At 47.4% G+C, this 19,262-nt stretch overlaps 1 long non-coding RNA gene across 1 annotated transcript; it reads right to left on the reverse strand.

Moving 5' to 3' along the window:
• Nucleotides 1-2,717: 2,717 nt before the first annotated feature.
• On the reverse strand, nucleotides 2,718-9,157 carry LOC134425944 (uncharacterized). The gene is made up of 3 exons (XR_010029813.1): nucleotides 9,046-9,157; nucleotides 5,350-5,448; nucleotides 2,718-2,817 (listed from the first exon to the last, which is right to left on the reverse strand). It is a non-coding gene; the product is annotated as an uncharacterized LOC134425944 (long non-coding RNA).
• Between the last annotated feature and the right edge of the window lie 10,105 nt (nucleotides 9,158-19,262).

A 19,262-nucleotide genomic window follows, 5' to 3' on the forward strand; every position in this document is an offset into this window, starting at 1 on the left:
TACCCTTTTCAAATTGAAGTTGAGCTGCAACTTTATTGAGTTCACACAAATTGTCCAGATTAGTGATATCTGATTACGGTATTTAGGGATCCACAGCTGTAATGTCATTTTGTCTTTTTTTGTTGTTGTTTTTTGACACTAGAATTACAAAATTTAATGCTGCAGTTTTAGAGGACAAATTCGTAAGTTGAAATCATCAGTTCAGCCATTTGCATGAAATGATGCTGAATAGAAAATGTTTATTAGTTCAGCTATGGCACCTCTGGTTTTTGTAAAAATCAGTAAACCAACACTTTTAGGCTGAGCCTGCAAAGAGATATACCATGGCACTCTCTCATTGCAAACAGAAAAATCTGCTTTTCTAGATCTTAGTGTGGGACTAAATCTGCAGTGTTTTCTCTCAGTTAGTAACAATTTCCCAGAGAGCTATTTTTAAAAATGAACAACAAATATTTATAAAATTATATAATTTACACTGAAAGCTTCCAGCTCTTGAGGAACGAAAAGAAAGAGTGGGGTGGGATAAAACACAGCGCTGTGAATTAACACAGGAGTATGTGCAATGTGGTTTCCATGCACAGAGAGGAAATTCGTGGACTTTCCCAGTGAAAAGCCTTTGCTCCGTGGCAGTGTCGCGAACTGCTTCAACCGCAGCACCTCCAAGTAACGAGGCCGGTTAAGGAGAGATCGCGGCTGACGCTGCGGTTCTGAGCGCCGGGTCCGGCGCGTTGCGAGCACGGCTCGGCCGCTGTCAGACACCTCGGGGCGGCCACAGCGCCCGGCGCGGCCGCGGCTGCCAGCGCCGGCTCCGGACGGCGAGCGAGGGAGGGAGGGAGGGCGGAACTGCCGGTGCTGGGGCGTTCTCCGCTCCGGGGCCGCTCCGCAGCGCGGGGAGCCGCGGGCGCTGCCCGGGGACGCTGCGGGGGCGGAGCGGAGCGCGGGGAGCGGAGCGGGGCGGAGCGGGGCTGAGCAGGGCACGGTGCGGAGCGGGTGCGGAGCGGAGCGGGGCGGAGCGGGGCACGGTGCGGAGCGGGTGCGGAGCGGAGCGGGGCGGAGCGGGGCACGGTGCGGAGCGGGTGCGGAGCGGAGCGGGGCTGAGCAGGGCACGGTGCGGAGCGGGTGCGGGGCTGTGCGGAGCGCGGGGAGCGGAGCGCGGGGCGGTGCGGGGCTGTGCGGAGCGGGTGCGGGGCTGTGCGGTGCAGAGCGCGGGGAGCGGACAGCAGGGCTGCGCGGGGCTGTGCGGGGCACGGTGTGGAGCGCGGTGCGGAGCGGGTGCGGGGCTGTGCGGGGCGCGGTGCGGAGCGGGTGCGGGGCTGTGCGGAGCGGAGCGGGGCTGTGCAGGGCACGGTGCGGAGCGGGTGCGGGGCTGTGCGGAGCGCGGGGAGCGGAGCGCGGGGCGGTGCGGGGCTGTGCGGAGCGGGTGCGGGGCTGTGCGGTGCAGAGCGCGGGGAGCGGACAGCAGGGCTGCGCGGGGCTGTGCGGAGCTGTGCGGGGCACGGTGTGGAGCGCGGTGCGGAGCGGGTGCGGGGCTGTGCGGGGCTGTGCGGGGCGCGGTGCGGAGCGGACAGCAGGGCTGTGCGGTGCAGAGCGCGGTGCGGAGCGGAGCGCGGTGCGGTGCCCGCGAGATGGCAGGCTGGGATCTGCTCAGCCTCTGCCGCCGCCAACAGCTCCCCTCTCGAATGACAGCAGCCCCAGGTAGCAGAGGTGACATTTGCTTTACATTATGATACACACTAATTAATCATTAGCGATCCCAAAAGTATGTCGACTAAAAATGCTTTGCCATGGCTCATCACAGTGGGGGCTTTCAATATTGATACTGTTACACACACATGTGCTCCACGGCTGGCTGTTATATACCCGCAGATTTAGTGTTTCAGGCTACAGAATATCTTTTAAGTGCTGCTAATTATTGTTTGCTGAAATGCCTTACAGTCGGTAATGAACTTAATGTCTTGTACTTTCTGTGATAAACTCTGGAGGTCACAAAACGATCGCCTGACTGGGAGATGCAATGGGAGTTTTACAAGCCGAAGCTGCTGCAAAGCTGGCTGGAACTTTCTGTGGCATAGCCCAGGCTTTCTGGAGGGCTGACATTTTTCCAGCCACGTTTCAGTCGCTATGCCAACAGTCTGGGGCCAGCCCCCTCCAGCCCCACACCCTGGCACGGTGAACAGTGCCACAGCAAGGGGGGCTGCAGACACCAGGGCTCTGTAAAAGTGATGCCTGACTGCATCCCAAATGTGCCCAAAGCTTCGTGTCACTGCAGGGGGACACTTGGTTCACCTCGGCTCCGAGGATCCAGGCTGGAAAACAGGAGGTGATGAGGAGTGCAGGGAAGTTCCCGCTAATAAAGCTGAACAGGAAGGTCAGGAGGTCCAAAAGCACCAGCAGCTCTCAGTCCAGCCTCACATGCTTTTAATCCTAGATAAAAGCACCCAGGACAGGCAGGACAAGGAGGAAAAGAAATCTGGACCTTGGTTTCAGCCAAGTATAAGATGGGAATTTTCGGAAAAGTGCGTGCAGACCTTCTCCCTGGGAACCCTCTGCAGTGGCTGCAAAGCTGCTGAGCTGTCTCGTTTCTTCACAGCTGCCCAGAACAGCCCAAACCCAAACGTCCCGGACAGGTCCTGCCTCAGCAGTCCTGCTCTCAGCAGGTCCATCCCCAGTCACCCTGAGCAGACACCCTCTCTACAGAGGAGGATTCATGGGCTTACCTTGGTGAAGTGCCTTGGGAGTACTTCAGCAGATTCCTTTAAATGGTAGAGGATGTCCAGGTGCACACCAGTGAAGGGAATCACATATGGTCAAAATGTTCTGTAAACCAAAACATCCTGAGTTTTAAAACAGTAACAAAAGCCCTTGTTTTAAAGAGAGCTAACAAAAAATCACATTCCAGGTAGGCTGACCACCATTCAAAGCATCTCTGGGGGTCACCGTACCACAGGTTCTTACAACAGAATATCCTGAGTTGGAAAGGACCCACAAAACACCTCAAGTCCAACTCTTAAGTGAATGACCCATATGGGAATCAAACCTGCCACCCTGGTGGTTTTTAGCATCATCTGAGCTAATCTCAGGGTCTGCATTGGATGGGAGCTAAACTGTCTAGAAAATTCTATTGTAAACATAAAAAACCAAGCCTTTGAATGTGCTGGTGTTGCAAGACAACTATTGAAAGGTGAGCACAGGCTTTTGCAAAGTTGTGAACTGAATATCTGTGATGCTTCTCCTCGGGGAAGTGAAGATGGAGCAACCCACAAACATTTGCTACAGGACTTTTCTCTACCATGCTGCATCACCCGTGTGTCAGAGGGACTCATGCCAGCCCAGATGGCAATTGTTCCACCTCCACCAATGCTCTGGTGGGCCCACACTCATCTCTGCTCTCTCCTGTAAAAGCTTTGGCTCACATCCCAAAATCCTGCTCCTAATGTGAACAATTTGTTGGAGCAAGTCAAGGCTAGGTCAGCATTTAACAGCTAAAGAATGGCAAAACCATTATTGGTCTAATGGGTCAGGAAATTAGTCCTGTTCAAGTAATGGAACTATATTAAAAACACAGAAAACAAAATAAAAATGATAAAGGGGGAGCGAGACAGAGGCCAAAAAAGAAAAAGGGGAATTTCCAGTTCTGTGTGATTTCAGTACCTGAGATTTTAACAAAAATATCAAACACCACTAAAGTTTTGATACATCTGTGACAGTGGAGATTTACAGTTTACTTGACTTCTTGCACTTTTAGTCCCACTAAAGCAGAGTTTGGGGATTATATACAATCAACCAAGATTATAAAAAATGGGACTTACAGGCTGAGTCCCTGGATTCACAGTAAAGCCCTTCCCAGAGGTGATTTCTGAAGGGCTGAGGCACCATCACCTTCAGGATCTGCAGAATCTTGCTCTTGCATTCTGATGTTCCAGGGCACCAGATGTTTGCAGCCCTGCAGACACCAGGTCCCACCCATGGTTTTGCCAAGCAGAATTTGCTGCAGGCAGAGCACGGAGGAAAATCTCTTCCTTCCCCACATGGCCACTGCCATGGCCCACAGTGTCCACAAGGCTCTGTAGCCCTCAGACACATCTGCATTCAGCCATTTACGTCTGCTTGTAATGTTTCTTCTTAACCCGCTAAAGATTTGCTAATTCAACAATGAAGTTGAATATTTTGACATGGTTACTGTGCATTCCAACACACTTTGCCCCTCTTATTGTCAATTCTTCAAAAGTGAAGTGAAAGCAGTAGTCAATGTAGAGCATTTTAACTGCTACACCAGTTGACTTTCAAGCCTATTTGGCTCTGTTTTAAAACTTTAGAATTAAACCCTATTCCATCCCTCTCTCTTGCCAACCATAACACTTATTTAAAATTCCCTCTTTTCCTGACGTATTACAAGTCTGAAAGCCCCCATGGCAGTTTAAACCTTGGCATCTTTTCAGCAGCCCCCTGATTTATGAGCTTGGGGTTTCTACATTCTAGCAGCTTTACACTGAGGCTTGAAAATGTAGCAAGAAAATAAAGAATAAATAAAAAAGAGGGCTGACTTCTAGCAGCGGGATAGTACTGCCCAGGACGTGCCGATTTGGTTCCCTTCTTACTTGTGAAACAAATGGTGTTTTATGCTTAACACAATCAGGACCATTCTCTATCTGTTGCTTTCTAACCTTCCCCACCTGTGTGAAAGCCAGCCAGAGCTTAATGAACATACTTGGAGCTGTCTGGACTGAATTAGTCCCAGTAGGAGTTACCCTTCAGGTACTCCCCAGTCTCTCACGGCTGTGTAACTGCAAAGCAATACAAGAAACTTTACACTGTGGCTAATTAAATAAAGGTTTGCCTCTGCTAAGTGCATTTTTTTCCCTTCCAAAAGCAAGTCATGTCTCATGTGTTGAACTATTTTGGAAGCATTTGCAATTATCTTGAAAATTTGGGATGACAATTTTGGCATGAAAATGGGGGCAGAATGTGATTTTAAGCAACATTTGTCTTCCAGTTTTAAACCTTCTTCACTACTACATATCAAATTATTACAATCATTACCTTGCAAATGTAAGGCATTACCAAAATAATGTTTTTTTCAAAATTCACATACAAAATTTTTGTTCCTACTATTCATGCCTTAAATTTGCATTTTTCCCACTTGAATTTCTAGAAAAATTATCTTTTTGGCAGCAGATTCTTTGAAATGAAATTACAAGCTGGCTACTTTGACCATATTTCACATCCCAGACAGTAAATCTTAAAAACGTCATGAAGACCTGCTAAAGTAATTTCCTTCATGCTAATTATTAGTTGTAGAATATTGTTGTAGAGAAGTAATTCAGCAGCATGAGATTGCTTCCAAAGTACCTATGGTGGGATCTCCAAGTGGGTTTATACACTGAAATTTCTTCTGCTGGCTTTCTTTCTTCTGACTGATGTATGAGACAACTCCATATGGTTTCCAACCTGAATAAGCACAAAAATTTCCATTAAATTAATTGGAGCATTGATAGGAAGCAGGCATATTAAGTTTTCCTGTCTAGCTTAGACAGGGATGGGATCTCACTGGATTGCAATCAAGTGGATGGCCAGCCATCCTCAGGAACATTCACAAAAAACCCCAAATTGTCCAAGTTCTCTATCTGCCATTCCCTCACAAAGAGCTTTAGCCGTGGATCCTTTCCATGGTGTTCAGCTGCCCACGCTCCAATCCTCTCCACACTCCAAGGAGGATTCCAGCACACTGAAGAAGCCACTGTGGCCAGCTAATACGAGGATCCAGACAGTTAAAATTCCCTGTTTATCATAATGAAGCAGAAAACGCTTCCTCCTGCACTTCACCATGAAACACCATCAGGAATGTTTGCTGAACTTCTATTCAGAAAGAGCCTTGCCAGTTCCTTGCCTTGAAGGTAAAGAAACCGAAGTTCTGCCCATGACAGCAGCCAAGGTGCCTGCTCTGGGCGCAGAGAAGGGGGTGAAAAGTGCTCAACCACAGCCCAAAATATTCTCCCTTGTCTGGGAAAGCAGAGGACGAAGCGGGGCTACTCCACAGAGGATGCTGAATCAGATCAGAACATTTAAAAAACCTGCCAAGGCACAAGGGTGTTATTTAAAGTAGGAAACGGGCAAACCAAGCATACAAGGCAGAGAGGCAAGCTGTCAGCTACGTGTCAGTAAAAACATCTCTGCCTGAAGGAGAAGGCAAAAACTCCATTGAGCCCTGCACAGGCAGTTGTCCCTCTGGGGGCACATCCAGGGACACAGCCCAGCAACACAAAAGGTGTTCACTAAAACAGAGCAGTGCTCAAACAAACCAGCACTCCTCCTCACCCTGCCATTTAGCTGAACTCCAGGGGAACCTGGGCATCCCAAAAAGGAACAGAGGGGGCACTTTGCTGGGCACAGGAGGAAGGGCAGGTAAAACCCAGAAGCCTGAGCAGCAGCCGAGAGGTTTCCGTGAGGCACACTGGTGAAGCAGGATGGAAGAGCAGGAGCAGGTGACTCGTGCACCTGTGCTGGGCAGTGAGGGTTTCTCCACACCTCTGAGACGTGCAGGCCAAGCCCTTGGGGACCATTGCCCTGGGCAGTGCCCAGCTCTGGTTGTGCCACGGGCACTGACAGAGGCCAGGGTGGCAGCAACTGGGATGGGGAGGGACTCCGTGACACGATCCTGCAGCGTGGGACAGTGGGAACCCCGGCTCTCCCGCAGGACAGACAGACAGACAGCAGGACACCCATGGCAGGGATCTGCACCAGCTCTAAACTAAGAGACAACTGGGAAACAGACAGTCTTCTCCTTGGTCACTCTGCCAGTAATTCCAGTCCTTGGTCTTGTCTACCCAACCAAACCCCCAATCTCTACCTGTGGAATGAGCTCTCCTAATTAACCCTGGCCATGATGAGGAAATGCAGTTTTGGAGAAGTGCACTGGATGAGGGCAACACTCATTGGGCTGCAGAGCTCTTTGAGGAACTGCTCCTTTTGGATTATAAATCAAGATAACTGTTGAAAGTTACCTTTCTGGCTTAAAAAAAATACCAACAAAGTGCCCCTTTACCAGTGAAAATGACATGCCGAGTTGAAGAACCCACTCTAGCTGAATCACTAAGTACAAAGGGGCATAGTGTAATTAAGTTCAGTGTCCTTGTGGGAGGGAATGCAACAAAATCTAGCACTGTGACATTAAGCTTTAGAAAGGGGATTTAAAAAAAAAAAAAAAAGAAAAAAAAAAAAAAAGGAGGAAGCCAGTCAAAAAGGCCCTGAAGTCAGAAGTGAGGAAATTAAAATCCTTCAACTCAGCATGGAGGCTACTTAAGCAACCATAATAGAGTCCCAGAAGGAATGCACAGCTTTTCAAAGAAACACGGAAGGCAAGAAAAATAAAATTAGCATGGGAAAACAGCAAGGTTCAAGAGGTTATTTAAGCCAAACAGGTAGAATTCAAAAAGAAGTGAAAACCTATCTGAAGGGAAGGAACACAACCCAAGGAGGGTTCTCCGCATCATGAAAACATAGTTCAAATTGTGGTGACTGAGAAATGGTCTGGGCTGAGGGGAGGGGAGGGGTGGGTGTGGGTGTGTGTGAAGGAGAAAATAATTAATGAAAGTAAAAATTAGTAACTGGAAAAATGGATTTCCAAGGTACTTCAATACATAATAACAGTGAAGAAGGGGATTGCAACCAGTATCTAGGCCACTGTGATACAAACTGCCCAGGGTGGTGGAGTCTAGGACAAACAGAAGGATTAAAAAATAAAGGAGTGGAAAATGTAAATGAATTGGAACCCAAGAGACCCCTGAAGGCAGCTGGAACAGGTAACTGCTCCCTAGTGTGGTGCAGCTGGGTGCTAATCACAAAGTATGATTGTACAGTGAGCCCACATGCAAAAAGGAGAAATTCCTGCACTGAGACACTCTTTCCATCTCTCACATGCTACTCCAGCACAGCCCTGCTCTCTGCCATGGGGCTCCAGCACAGCCCTGTCCCAGCAGCACCCAACCTGTTCTGCAGCACAGAACACACTGCCTGAGCTCCAGTCATTTGTGTGGTCTTTTAAGTAATTATCCTTTGCATTATTCAACGGGAGAGCACAGCATTTACTGGATTACTGGGTCTGTACTGCCTTAAAGACACAGCTCAGTGCTTTGGGAGCCAGCTGCACTGTTGCAAAGCAACAAGCAAATATTTCTCTTCTTGTCCCTTTTTGAGCTCCACAAGAAGTTTCTTTAAAAGAAAACAGAAATTGTGGTGCTACAATAAAAGTCCAATATATTTTATATATTTTATGCAATACATTTGGCGACCCAGTTACAAAACCAGAGGTGGCCACGGCTCATTAGAGTGCCTTACACAGACTCCAGCTGAAATAGGCAAATTATCTTTCCATAGGCAAAACAAGGGCCACTTGGGCATGGGGGTGTTTGTGGTCAAATATTGATTTCTACACATACTAAAGGACTGACTCATGGTGTGCCCAGCTGCAGCACATGGCAGAATTCTCTGTGGTTTCTGCCATTCAAAAGGCACGTGGCCTCAAAGACACAGAAAAGGGAGTGAGTACCAAGTGACCACTGCAGAGAGGGCCCACGGCGAGGGAGAGGATGGCAGCTCACCCTGCACAGTCCTGGAGACCAGCTCAGGGCACATCCTCCAGCCAGGGATGCAGGAGCACCCTTGTGCCCGCGTGGGATGGACCAGAGCAGCCAGAGGCATCGAGTTAAGACAGAGAAAGAAGCAGGAATAGAGAGAAAGTGGAAGAGAGATAGAAAATAGCCCCCTCCCCTGTTTCTCTGCAGCTAGAGAAGGTTCCCTCTGAGCTAACAGGACAGGACAGAGCCAGTCAGCTGGGACAGGGATAACTGCATGGGGCTTGCATGTTGTTAATACACACGTTGAAGCAGTTGTTGTTTCATGGTCCAAATGGCACGTGGACCCAAGGACAAGGAACCACGTGGCATTCATGGATAATGACAAAGCCTCAGCACAAGGCACAGAGACCAGCTGGTGTGGGGACAGCAAACCTGACTGCCTGGTAACCCTCCAGAGAGAGCTGCAGCTTACCTGCCCAGTCCCAGGCAAAAGAGATCAGCCTGACTCGGACTTCATAAGCTGTGGTAGATCCAGGTTATGACACTAAAGGAGGGCAAAAATGATGAACAGTTTATTTGGGAGACAAGGCATGTCCTCCACCAGTGCATGCAACTTCATGTCCCCTCATGTCATCTTCCACTGATAAATATTCAGACACTGGCACTGTCTGAATGAGGAACTGTTTGGGGTGGCATTTTCATATCAAAGCAAATGAGTTTAATAAGGACTTACCCAAAGACAATCTGGAGCTCTGTGTGGCTGGAACAATCTGTCTTTTACAGATATTCCTGGCTACCACTGCAGCACATGTTGAGCACAAAAATGCACCAGCTCAGGCAAAGGTGCCTCCAGCCCAGGCACTTGTCCCCAGGAGGGGTCAACAACAGATGTGCTTCAGGAGGGTACAGACCCACGGTGGCATTCGTGCAGAATGCTCCTCCAAGGCTCTTCCTGGGCAATTCCAGTGGCAGTTTTGAGCCTTGGGAGGGTTTTTCTCCCAGCTTTTCCCGAGGACAGGCATTCCTCAGTGCCCCTCCCTGCCTGCAGTCCCAGCACAGCCTAAGCCCCAGGGCAGCAGCAGCAGAACCAGGGCTCAGGCTGACCCGGGCTGGTTGAGCTCACACCTCAAGGTCCTGTGCTTTTGACAGTGGGATTTCTGCTCTGCTGGTTGTAGGCTAAACTCTACCCGTGTTTACACCACACAAACGAGGATTCCAGCAGAACTGAAGGAAACTGCACTGGAATTATAGAACAGCCAGAAAGCAAAATTTAGTGCAAAGTTATATTAATCTTTTTATCAATCACATAACTTGCTATCAAGTAATAAACTCACTCTGGCTATGCTTATCCAGAGCCAGGAGCAGGGAAAAGTTATTGCAAAGCATCACTGAAACTCTGTTTGTCCAGCTCTGGGTTGGCTGACTTCCACGAGGAATGCGTTGAGTTAATTGAAAAGGTTTTGGTTAAAGTTTGCCAGCAAGAGATCACAGAGTTGTAGGCAACACATACTGTGAGTATGAACTCCGTTCAACCTTTGAAATACCTCTGTGAAGGCAGGAAATTGAAATATTGTGCTATATTGGCAACTAAACAGTCATTTATCATCCATGCTAAGTTTGGAGCACAGTGAGTGGAATGATTTTTAAACTCTGAGGGTCCTGATTAACAATTACAAGGTGTGTTTATATAGATACAGATTATGTACTGAAATATAGTTTCAAGAAGAATATGAGATAATCAACCGCTGTATCCACCCTCCTATTTGCCTAAGATCAAATTTGGCCTGTGCTCAGAGGCACAAACACTATATTAAAACACAACAGAGTTAAGACACCTACTGACAAAAGCAAGGAAATTCACAGTTAAGGGGGAAAACACGCCATATGTTCTGCAGTACCTAGGCACAACAGGGAGCGTTCAGCTCATCATTAAAGAGGCACCCAGTTGTGCCTAGGTAGTGGAGAACATATGGAACACTTCCCTGCTCATGTCTGAATTTCCTTACTATTGTCAGCTTATGGATCAAGCTTGACTTTTTACTTTTTTTTTAATACATGGTGCAGAGGACTATTTTTTGTTTTAAATATAGAGTTATGGGGATTTTTAAAAGTAGTTGTTTCATTTGTGATATAGCATTTTAAATTTATAATTAACAGCCCCACAGACTGATAATTACTACAAATCTGATCATTATTGCAATACCCAAATTACAGCAAGTCGGCTTTCAAGAAGAGTTCAGGATCACTGGAAACCATAACTTGTAAAAATGAAGCAGTGATTTGCTCAGGGAGTTTCTGGACAGACCTCTATAGAACATTACAACAGGCAGGACTCATTGGCCTTACTGTATCTGAAAAGCAATGGTTTCATTTTATACGTCAGCCCTTCCCTCTAAGCTATCTCAAGGTTTTAACTGCTTAAGACAATGCAATCAATCTATTGCACTACAACGTTTATATTTTAATTAGCAGACTGTTAGGAGCCCCGAGCTGGAACTGCCAGCCTGTGCTTGGTAGTGTACACCTATTTATGAGATCCAAAGGGCTTACAGTCAAAGCTGCTAAGGAGCTAAAAGAGAAAAGATAATGGTTATTGTTCCCATTTCAGAGCTAAGCAAGGATGGACTGGGACGAGCTGAACTGTGCAACACCTCCCATGGAGCAGGCAGGATCCTGCTTGGGCATTCTGCCTTTAAAAGTAAAGCAATCAAAGAGAAACCCAAACAAACAAACAAACAAACAAACAAACAATCTCCAACCAAAACAAACCAAAGAACCCCCACCAAGCCAAGCCAAGCCAAGCCAAGCCGAAGGCAGGGGCGCCACAGAGGGACGGGCACAGGTGGCAGGGCTGTCCCCGCAGGGCAGGGACAGGAGGGGACAGCAGGAGAGGGCGGCATCGCTCGAGCCACCTCTGCTGCCACCCGCGTGTCCCCTCCTGTCCCTTTGTGTCCCCTCGAGTCCCTCCTGCCCAGGGAGGAACTGGTGAGACACAGGAAAGTGGTGTGCCCAGTGTGCACAGAAATTAACTTTGCCTCAGCTTTCATGTTATTATTCATTTTAAAAAGTAATATACATCATCATAGAGTCAAATCAAATTATACAGTATGTCAATTTTTTTTTAAGAAATCACATAGAAATCTGGTGTCTTGGAAACTACTCCAGTCTCATTAAAATTACTATCAGTTTGGTTCTCTCATTCAAAATATACTGAGGAGGAGGAGAAGGCGGGAGGTGGGGTTTGTACAAAGAGTAAGTCCTGGTATGATCTCACATATGTACTGGATAACCATAGTTCTCATTTTCCTAAAAAGCGAAGTAAAATAGTAAGTTCATCTCCTTCTTTTGCCTCCTAAACACCTCTCTTCCTATCTCAAAATCAGACTGTTCTTTCAGTAAAATAAATAAATAAATAAATAAATAAATCATCATCATCATCATTTTTTTAAAGTTTGATAATTCTGAAACTTAAGAGTTTTCCATTTTTCTCCACTTTGCTCAGAAAGAAACAAATTCTGCAGACTGATAGGCCACCTGTTTCCTGGCCTTACGGGGTGCTGAGCAATCCCTGCTGCTTATGCTGTTTGTCCAATTTAAGGCAAAACAGTGACAAGACAAAACTCCTGCCACAGAGAAACCCCCGCAGGTGCCTGGATGCACTGCTGGCCAGCTGGGACACCTCTGGCTGTGTCCCTGTGACAGCCCTGGGGGACGCTGAGGAGGATGAGGAGAGGATCTGCCCTTGGGGGCCCTTCCCCTCTTTGCCCTGGGAAATCCCAGAGAAGTCTCTTGCAGAATATTTGTGGGTTTGTAAGGGGATATCTGGGGGTTTCTCAGCCCTTACCCAGCCCCTCGCTGAGCCATGGGGCTCACCCCACTTGGCCAGAAGGGAGTGAGAGATAACCAAGGGAGAAAAGCCTCCTGTGCCTGACAGAGCCATTGCCTGGGGCACAAACGAGGTCTCCAGGCTGGAGCTGTGTCATCATCCAGAAGAATGCAATGGAGAAAGATTTCCACAGGAAACTGCCCGGCCTCTTCTTCCTCGTCAAAAACTGCTGGTCTCAGCAAGCCTGGGAGACTAAACCTGAGTGAAATTCACCCAACCTCCCCAGGTCTGCTTAAACTGTGAGAGCTGTACTCTCAACTCCATCCATGCAGAAAATGAAGGTAAGAATGAGATTTAAATCAAGACAATGAAACAACTCCGTCACAGTATTAAAACTCATTTAGGTCTCCCCTTTGACCCTTAAATTACCTTCCCCCCGCTCTAATAGACTATTAAAATGCTCTTATGATCTGAAAACAAAGGTAATTCATATTTGTAAAAGTAGTTTTAAGCAGTCTAACAGGTTAAACAATAAGACTATACATACATATACTAAGCTCAGTGAGTTACCTGACCGTGCTGACGTTGTCAGGGCTGTGAGCATCCCTGGCAAGCTGAACCATTTCATGCATTTGCATAAAAGTTAGGGTGGAAGATTTGTGAGGAGAACACTTGCCATAAGCAGAGAGAGACAAAGCAAAGTGCAGAGAGCACTGTTGTTACACTCAATTTTCTGTGCCAGCCTGCTCAGCTCTCCTGGAAGCAATGCCTTTCCCTTTAGTAAAGTCCTTGAGAGAATGGATACTCTACAATTCAGATTTCAATAGTCTGTGCTGGCATTGACTACTCAGTTATTAAGTTGTTCCAGAAGTTCACAGAAGCCCTCCCTGTGAAGAGCTGTGGAGCAAACCCAGCCCTGGTGCCCTTGAGATGTCCTCTGTGCCTGGCCTGTCCCAGGGAGCCCCTGCCCTGCCCAGGGCACAGCGGCAGCTGGGCAAGCACAAAGCCCTCTCCTGATGGAAGCTTGTCTGGATTCAAGAGCCAGCTCCAGCCTCTCCTCCTCAGCACTGCTGAGGCCTCAGGACCCGGGGATACAGCAGAGAGCATCAGTGCTGCTCACCCTTCACTACAGCAGAGAGCATCAGCGCTGCTCCTCACCCTTTATCACAGCAGAGAGCATCAGTGCTGCTCCTCACCCTTCACTACAGCAGAGAGCATCAGCGCTGCTCCTCACCCTTTATCACAGCAGAGAGCATCAGCGCTGCTCCTCACCCTTTATCACAGCAGAGAGCATCAGTGCTGCTCCTCACTCTTCACTCTGGCATTCACAGACAGAATTAGGTTCTAAAGAGCAAAGGAGGCTGACAGGACCCCTCACAAGAGCTCTACCTTCCCCTCAATCTTTAATCCTATTTTAGAAAGTAACAAAAACTCTCTAATGACTCCAAACCTTGGAGATGTTCCAGTCACTACCTTTTAAACTCCATTTAAAATGTCAATAAACCCTTCCTGAATGCCTGCCATGCCCATGTCAAGATCTACTGGCTCTCTACAGAAACACAAGGCAGCATTGGTCTAGCTCTGTGCTTAGATCCCATCTCGCCACTGGGCAAAGAAACAGTTTGGAGCCTGGCTGCAAAGGCAGACCCATCACAGGCACGCTAATAGGAGCAGCCTCACAGTGACTCAAACACTGTTGTCACTCTGCTGCCGAAGGCTGTGCAGAGCTGGGGATGAAGCCCACTGCCCTCCAGAGGTGCAGAGATCTCCTGCCAGGGTGCCAGGACAGGGATGGGACCTGCACCCACCCTGCTCCTGCACACAGGACAATCCCCTGTGCCACCAGAGTTTCTGCTGTGCAGTGGTGGGGGCAGCTGCTCCTGGCCTGCGTGCCAATTAGTCAGACACAAGTTATATCAAGTAACAGGGCACAGAAATGTGACCTTTTGTCTGATGAGGTTTTCCAAATTGTCGGTCATCTGGAAAGGGTGTGTGCAGGCAAGGGTCAGGAGTTTAGCAAGGGCTACGCCAGCAGCATAGCCAGGCAATAAACTACCATGCAACAAGTGCAGATATTAGCTGTGTGTACATTTCAAATCCTGAAACAAATTCACCAAAGATTTAGGACTTCATTAAGGTCAAAAGGGTTATGCTGTAGTTGATAGGCACATTTGTTTTATTAATTGAGTCATAAGTTCTGGCAGCCTGAAAATAGATTGCAAAACATGGATCAGCTGCTTTTGATTGCCATGAGAGATCTGAAAGCCTGCCAGTAAGTCTGTTTGCAGCTCTTAAAAATTTTGGCTTAAAACCTGTTTTAAACTATTAACAATTACTTTGTTTTTAAAGCGTCCAAAGAGGGAGGGCAAGATAGAGAGAGAAAGAGAAGCACATGTTTCCTTTAGATTCAGAGCACAAGAGTTACTGATGGAAGTATCCTTCTCTCAAGGAGGCCGATTATTTTACAGACAGCCCAAGCTCTCCCATTCCCTGGCGTCCCCAGCCTTAGTGTTTATCATCTCATGCAGCTCTCAGTGTGCTTTAGAATGAAGAACATTTGGTCAGCATCCTGCTGGAAAAGAAATGTGCAAGCAAAAGGGGAAGGTGTCCCATGTGCATGCCGTGTTTTAAATCTGTAGAGCACACAGGACAGGAACACCAAAAGGAAGCAGCGCAAAGCACGCCAGGGCCTGCACTTGCTAGGATCTGCCCCAAATACGTGTCAAAGTACCACCAACAAAATAGAGAACAGCTGTTTTCCTTGCACAGTCCCAAGCCCAAAGTGATCATATCACAGCTCTGAGAAGGTTTCAGCTATGCAGATAATGTTTCATACGTGAGTTGCTGAAGCTTCAAACCCAGTGAGTCTCTCCTATTACGCCACCACAGCACTGGGATGATTTGTCAGCTGCTCTCCTAAAAGCTGACACAGCCAAAAGTGGCTGGGGCCAGACAGAGCTGCTCAGTCTGCCCTCCCCTGAAGAGACTCGACTCATTAAAGGTCATCCCAATGACATAAAAGGTTCCGGATTTGGCACCTTCATTCGTACCTTGTATTGAAGTGTGGAGGCAGGCTGAAGGACAAGGACTGGCATCAGCAGATCTCTCTTGCTGGGAAGAACATTTGGGATTCCCAGCAAGTCTCCAGGGAACAGGGTCTGCCTGGCCTGTCCTGTGTACACAGCCTCTTTGGGAATTCATTTCAATGTCTGAATGTCATCTCAAAGTGGCTTTGCATTTTTTAACAACTCCTGCCAAGTTGCATGTATTTATTTCAAGCCTGCCCAACGTCTGCTATTTACAAATACTGCCATATATTTAAAACCAAGTCACTTCCAATTAGCTCAAGTGTTTAAGAAAATCATCATATATTCTGAATGATGAAAGATCACAGAAGGAGGTCTCCTAATGGATGGCAGGTGTGGGAATGAAAGCATCTGAAGACTGTGAGCCAAAATCTAAGAAGTCACAGAATATCATAATTCACTTTAAATTGCACCTAGGTCACAAAGTTAAATAAGACCTTTGGCTCAGAAAATATTTTAAACTACCATCATTTTTAAAACAGAAAAACAAACAAAAACACCCCCCAAAATGCTGATTCTTTATAACAAGATATGCAAAATCAGCTACATGTGGAGGATAAATATAAAATAAATAATAAATATAAAATTAATAAACATAAGATTGAAAACACAGATATTTTTGCCTCTGCCTTCAGGCAGCTACAAGGAGCCTTGAAGAGCTCTAGTCATCCACAAAGATCTCCTCCTTCTGTTTTGTTAGAAAACACTGAAAACCAGGCAGGCTAATTCACATTTGAAAGTTTGCATCCACTACACATTGTAGTAACAAAACTACTTCTAGGATCTTCAAACATGTACAATAACACAAAATAATCCTTGTCACAAAAATAGTAGAGTAAGATGAACAGATTAGCTGGATGAAGCTCTCCACCCTGGACTCTCATTTGACTGACACACTGACCTGTGTTTTGTACAACCTGTGTTTACAGCCCAGGAATATTGCACAGACCAAGTTACTGTGGTGAATGCTGGCACTGAGCTGTACCACAGCAAGATTTCTTTCCTTTCAAAACTCCCAAGCTGAGTGATTAAGCAGTACGTTTTCTGCTTGTAAATGTTCTTACAGTTACTGTGAAAGCAGGAAAAATTAAAACTTGAAGATGTTTGAACAGTTAGAAACAATTACCACATGAGATACGAGGGCAGAGACAGGGGTGGGGAGATGAGCAGTCCCTCCAGAGCAGGACAGGCAGCAGGGAGCAGAGGAGGGGCAGCACTGGAGCGCCGGCAGCAGCGCAGAGCCAGCTGCAGGGAGCGCTGGAGCAGTGCAGAGCCAGCGCAGAGCCAGCTGCAGGGAGCGCTGGCAGCAGTGCAGAGCCAGCTGCAGGGAGCACTGGAGCAGTGCAGAGCCAGCGCAGAGCCAGCTGCAGGGAGCACTGGAGCGCTGGCAGCAGTGCAGAGCCAGCTGCAGGGAGCACTGGCAGCAGTGCAGAGCCAGCTCAGAGCCAGCTGCAGGGAGCAGAGGAGGGGCAGCACTGGAGCAGTGCAGATCCAGCGCAGAGCCAGCTGCAGGGAGCACTGGCAGCAGCGCAGAGCCAGCTCAGAGCCAGCTGCAGGGAGCAGAGGAGGGGCAGCACTGGAGCAGTGCAGATCCAGCGCAGAGCCAGCTGCAGGGAGCGCTGGAGCAGTGCAGAGCCAGCGCAGAGCAGCGGGGAGGGCAGAGGAACTCTGGCCCCCCAACAGCACCCTCCTTGCACCCCGCCACTGTGCAGTGCACACACAGCTCTCCAGGCACATAACTGACCATTAACTGAGTTCCTTGACATGTTTGAAGCTCGTGCCAACGTTCTGTGCCCCTGCCCATACCCAGGCACGACTTCACACGTGCAAAAGGGGAAGCCATAAATATGCTTTTTATTTCCTAAGAGCTGCACCACAAATTCCACAATGCACTCATTTCATACAATCTCAGGGTATTTGTCAAATGAGATAATACTATGCAGAGCCAGAAATGGTATGAAAAACCACAGGTAGAAAGAGATATGATTCACATTCCTAGTAGTGGATCAGTTGCACTGGAATATGTTTTTCATCAGAACTTGGTACCAAAGCTACTGTGGCTGCTGATCACACAGAGATAGTGCTGTATTTCAGTATCCTTTTGAGAAAAAAAAACCCCACCATTTGAAAGGGAGTACTCTTTCTCTTTAGGAAAAAATCAAAGCAGCCCCAGACCGTACCCAAGTGCCCCACTGTCACCTCCACTGCTCCAGCAGGACACACTCTCACCCTGCTGCCTGCTCTGCTGAGCTCACCTGGGGCAGGGCAGGGTTAGGGCAAGGCAAGAGCTCCCAGGGTGCAGCCAGGGCAGAGCCTGAGCAGCTCCTGGGCTCCCAAGGACCCCCGACATCCCCACTCACTGAGCAGCACCAGGGGAGCCCAAAGGGAGCAGGGGCTTCTCCGCCTGCTCTTTACACAAACCTCATTCACCTCCTCAAAAAGGAGCCGAGAGGCACATTAAGCCACACGCAGTATAGCTTGTGTCCATTGATTTGCATTCCTTCAGTCATTCCCTGCAACTATCTAAGTAATTTTAAAAAGAGAAAGACAAAACAAGACTTGTGTTGTGTGTTAGATTCTGCCCTCTGATTCTGGAAGCACTTCTCACCACAGCAGTAAAAAGCAATAATGTGAAAAGTCTGTCTCTTCTATTTTCACAACATGGTTAGAAATCTCTGAAGTTCTGGATATTTTTTTCCCAACCAACATGCTTATGTACTGATCAGAGGAGGTCCAATTTATGTTGTGAGAAGCCATGGTATATGCTCCAGGCCTAACTGAAGAGGTGAGGGATGCAACCAGCAGGTGAAACCCCAGAGTTGTTCATCTCTAAGATTATCTTCAGCCTGGCATGTTGATTTCTCTGTTTCAAAAGAATTTAAAAGCTGTGAGTACAATTTTCAACAGACAAATATATAACTGTTTCAACTGTTTAATATTAGACTATCTTGTCTGTTTTTGAATATTTGTTTCTGTCTTTAAAAATAGTGTTTTGCAGTTGTGATGGTTGTAAAGACTATTTGTAAATAAGAATGGACTGGTGGCAGATCACAAGCACCTCTGCTGCCATTCATTGCTGTCCTCAAGCAGAGTCACCAGATCTTTCCATGCCACGTCTGCTGAAGATGCTCCCAGGGGGAGCACAGCAGTAGATTAGAGTCACACCAGCCTTGATTTGCAAATTCTAGTGTAAATCAGAGCCACATGAGAGCATGTTAAAAGTTCCCTTTCCTTTTAGGGGAAAAAAAATTAAAATAGTAGAGAGGCTGGTCAGAACATCCACAGTAATGTTTTCAAGTCAAATGAAAAAAAACCACATCAGAAATAAAAGTGCTCAGAGTTCCTAATTTGCAGCTTGTAATAAGCTGAGAGGAGCATTAAGCATTGCCCTGAGAAATGCTCTTCCAACCTTTAGGGCAAATCCTTCTGGCCCTGCTACACGAGGTACACAGAAACAGGCTTCAGGGGTCACACATCTCCCAACAGTTCCCCCAGATCCAGATCTTTGAATCAACTGCAAATACACTGAAAAAAAAAATCACTGCACTGACTTCAATACCTAAATAAGGCCCAGACGCCCAGCTCTGAAAACCTTTGAAATAAATCGTGGCAGTGAACCTCAGCCCACACCCAGCTGACATCTGAACCACTGAAAAACTGCTCCAATTACAGCCCAGCTCGGCAGCCAGACAAGGCAGCTGTAAGAATGTATTAGCCTTTTGCTGTCACATCCAACCCATCTGAAGTGGAAGTCAGCAGCCTTAAATCAGAAAAGGG

The sequence above is a fragment of the Melospiza melodia genome, chromosome 16 (genome assembly GCF_035770615.1).
Source record: "Melospiza melodia melodia isolate bMelMel2 chromosome 16, bMelMel2.pri, whole genome shotgun sequence".
In the NCBI taxonomy this organism is placed as follows: domain Eukaryota; kingdom Metazoa; phylum Chordata; class Aves; order Passeriformes; family Passerellidae; genus Melospiza; species Melospiza melodia.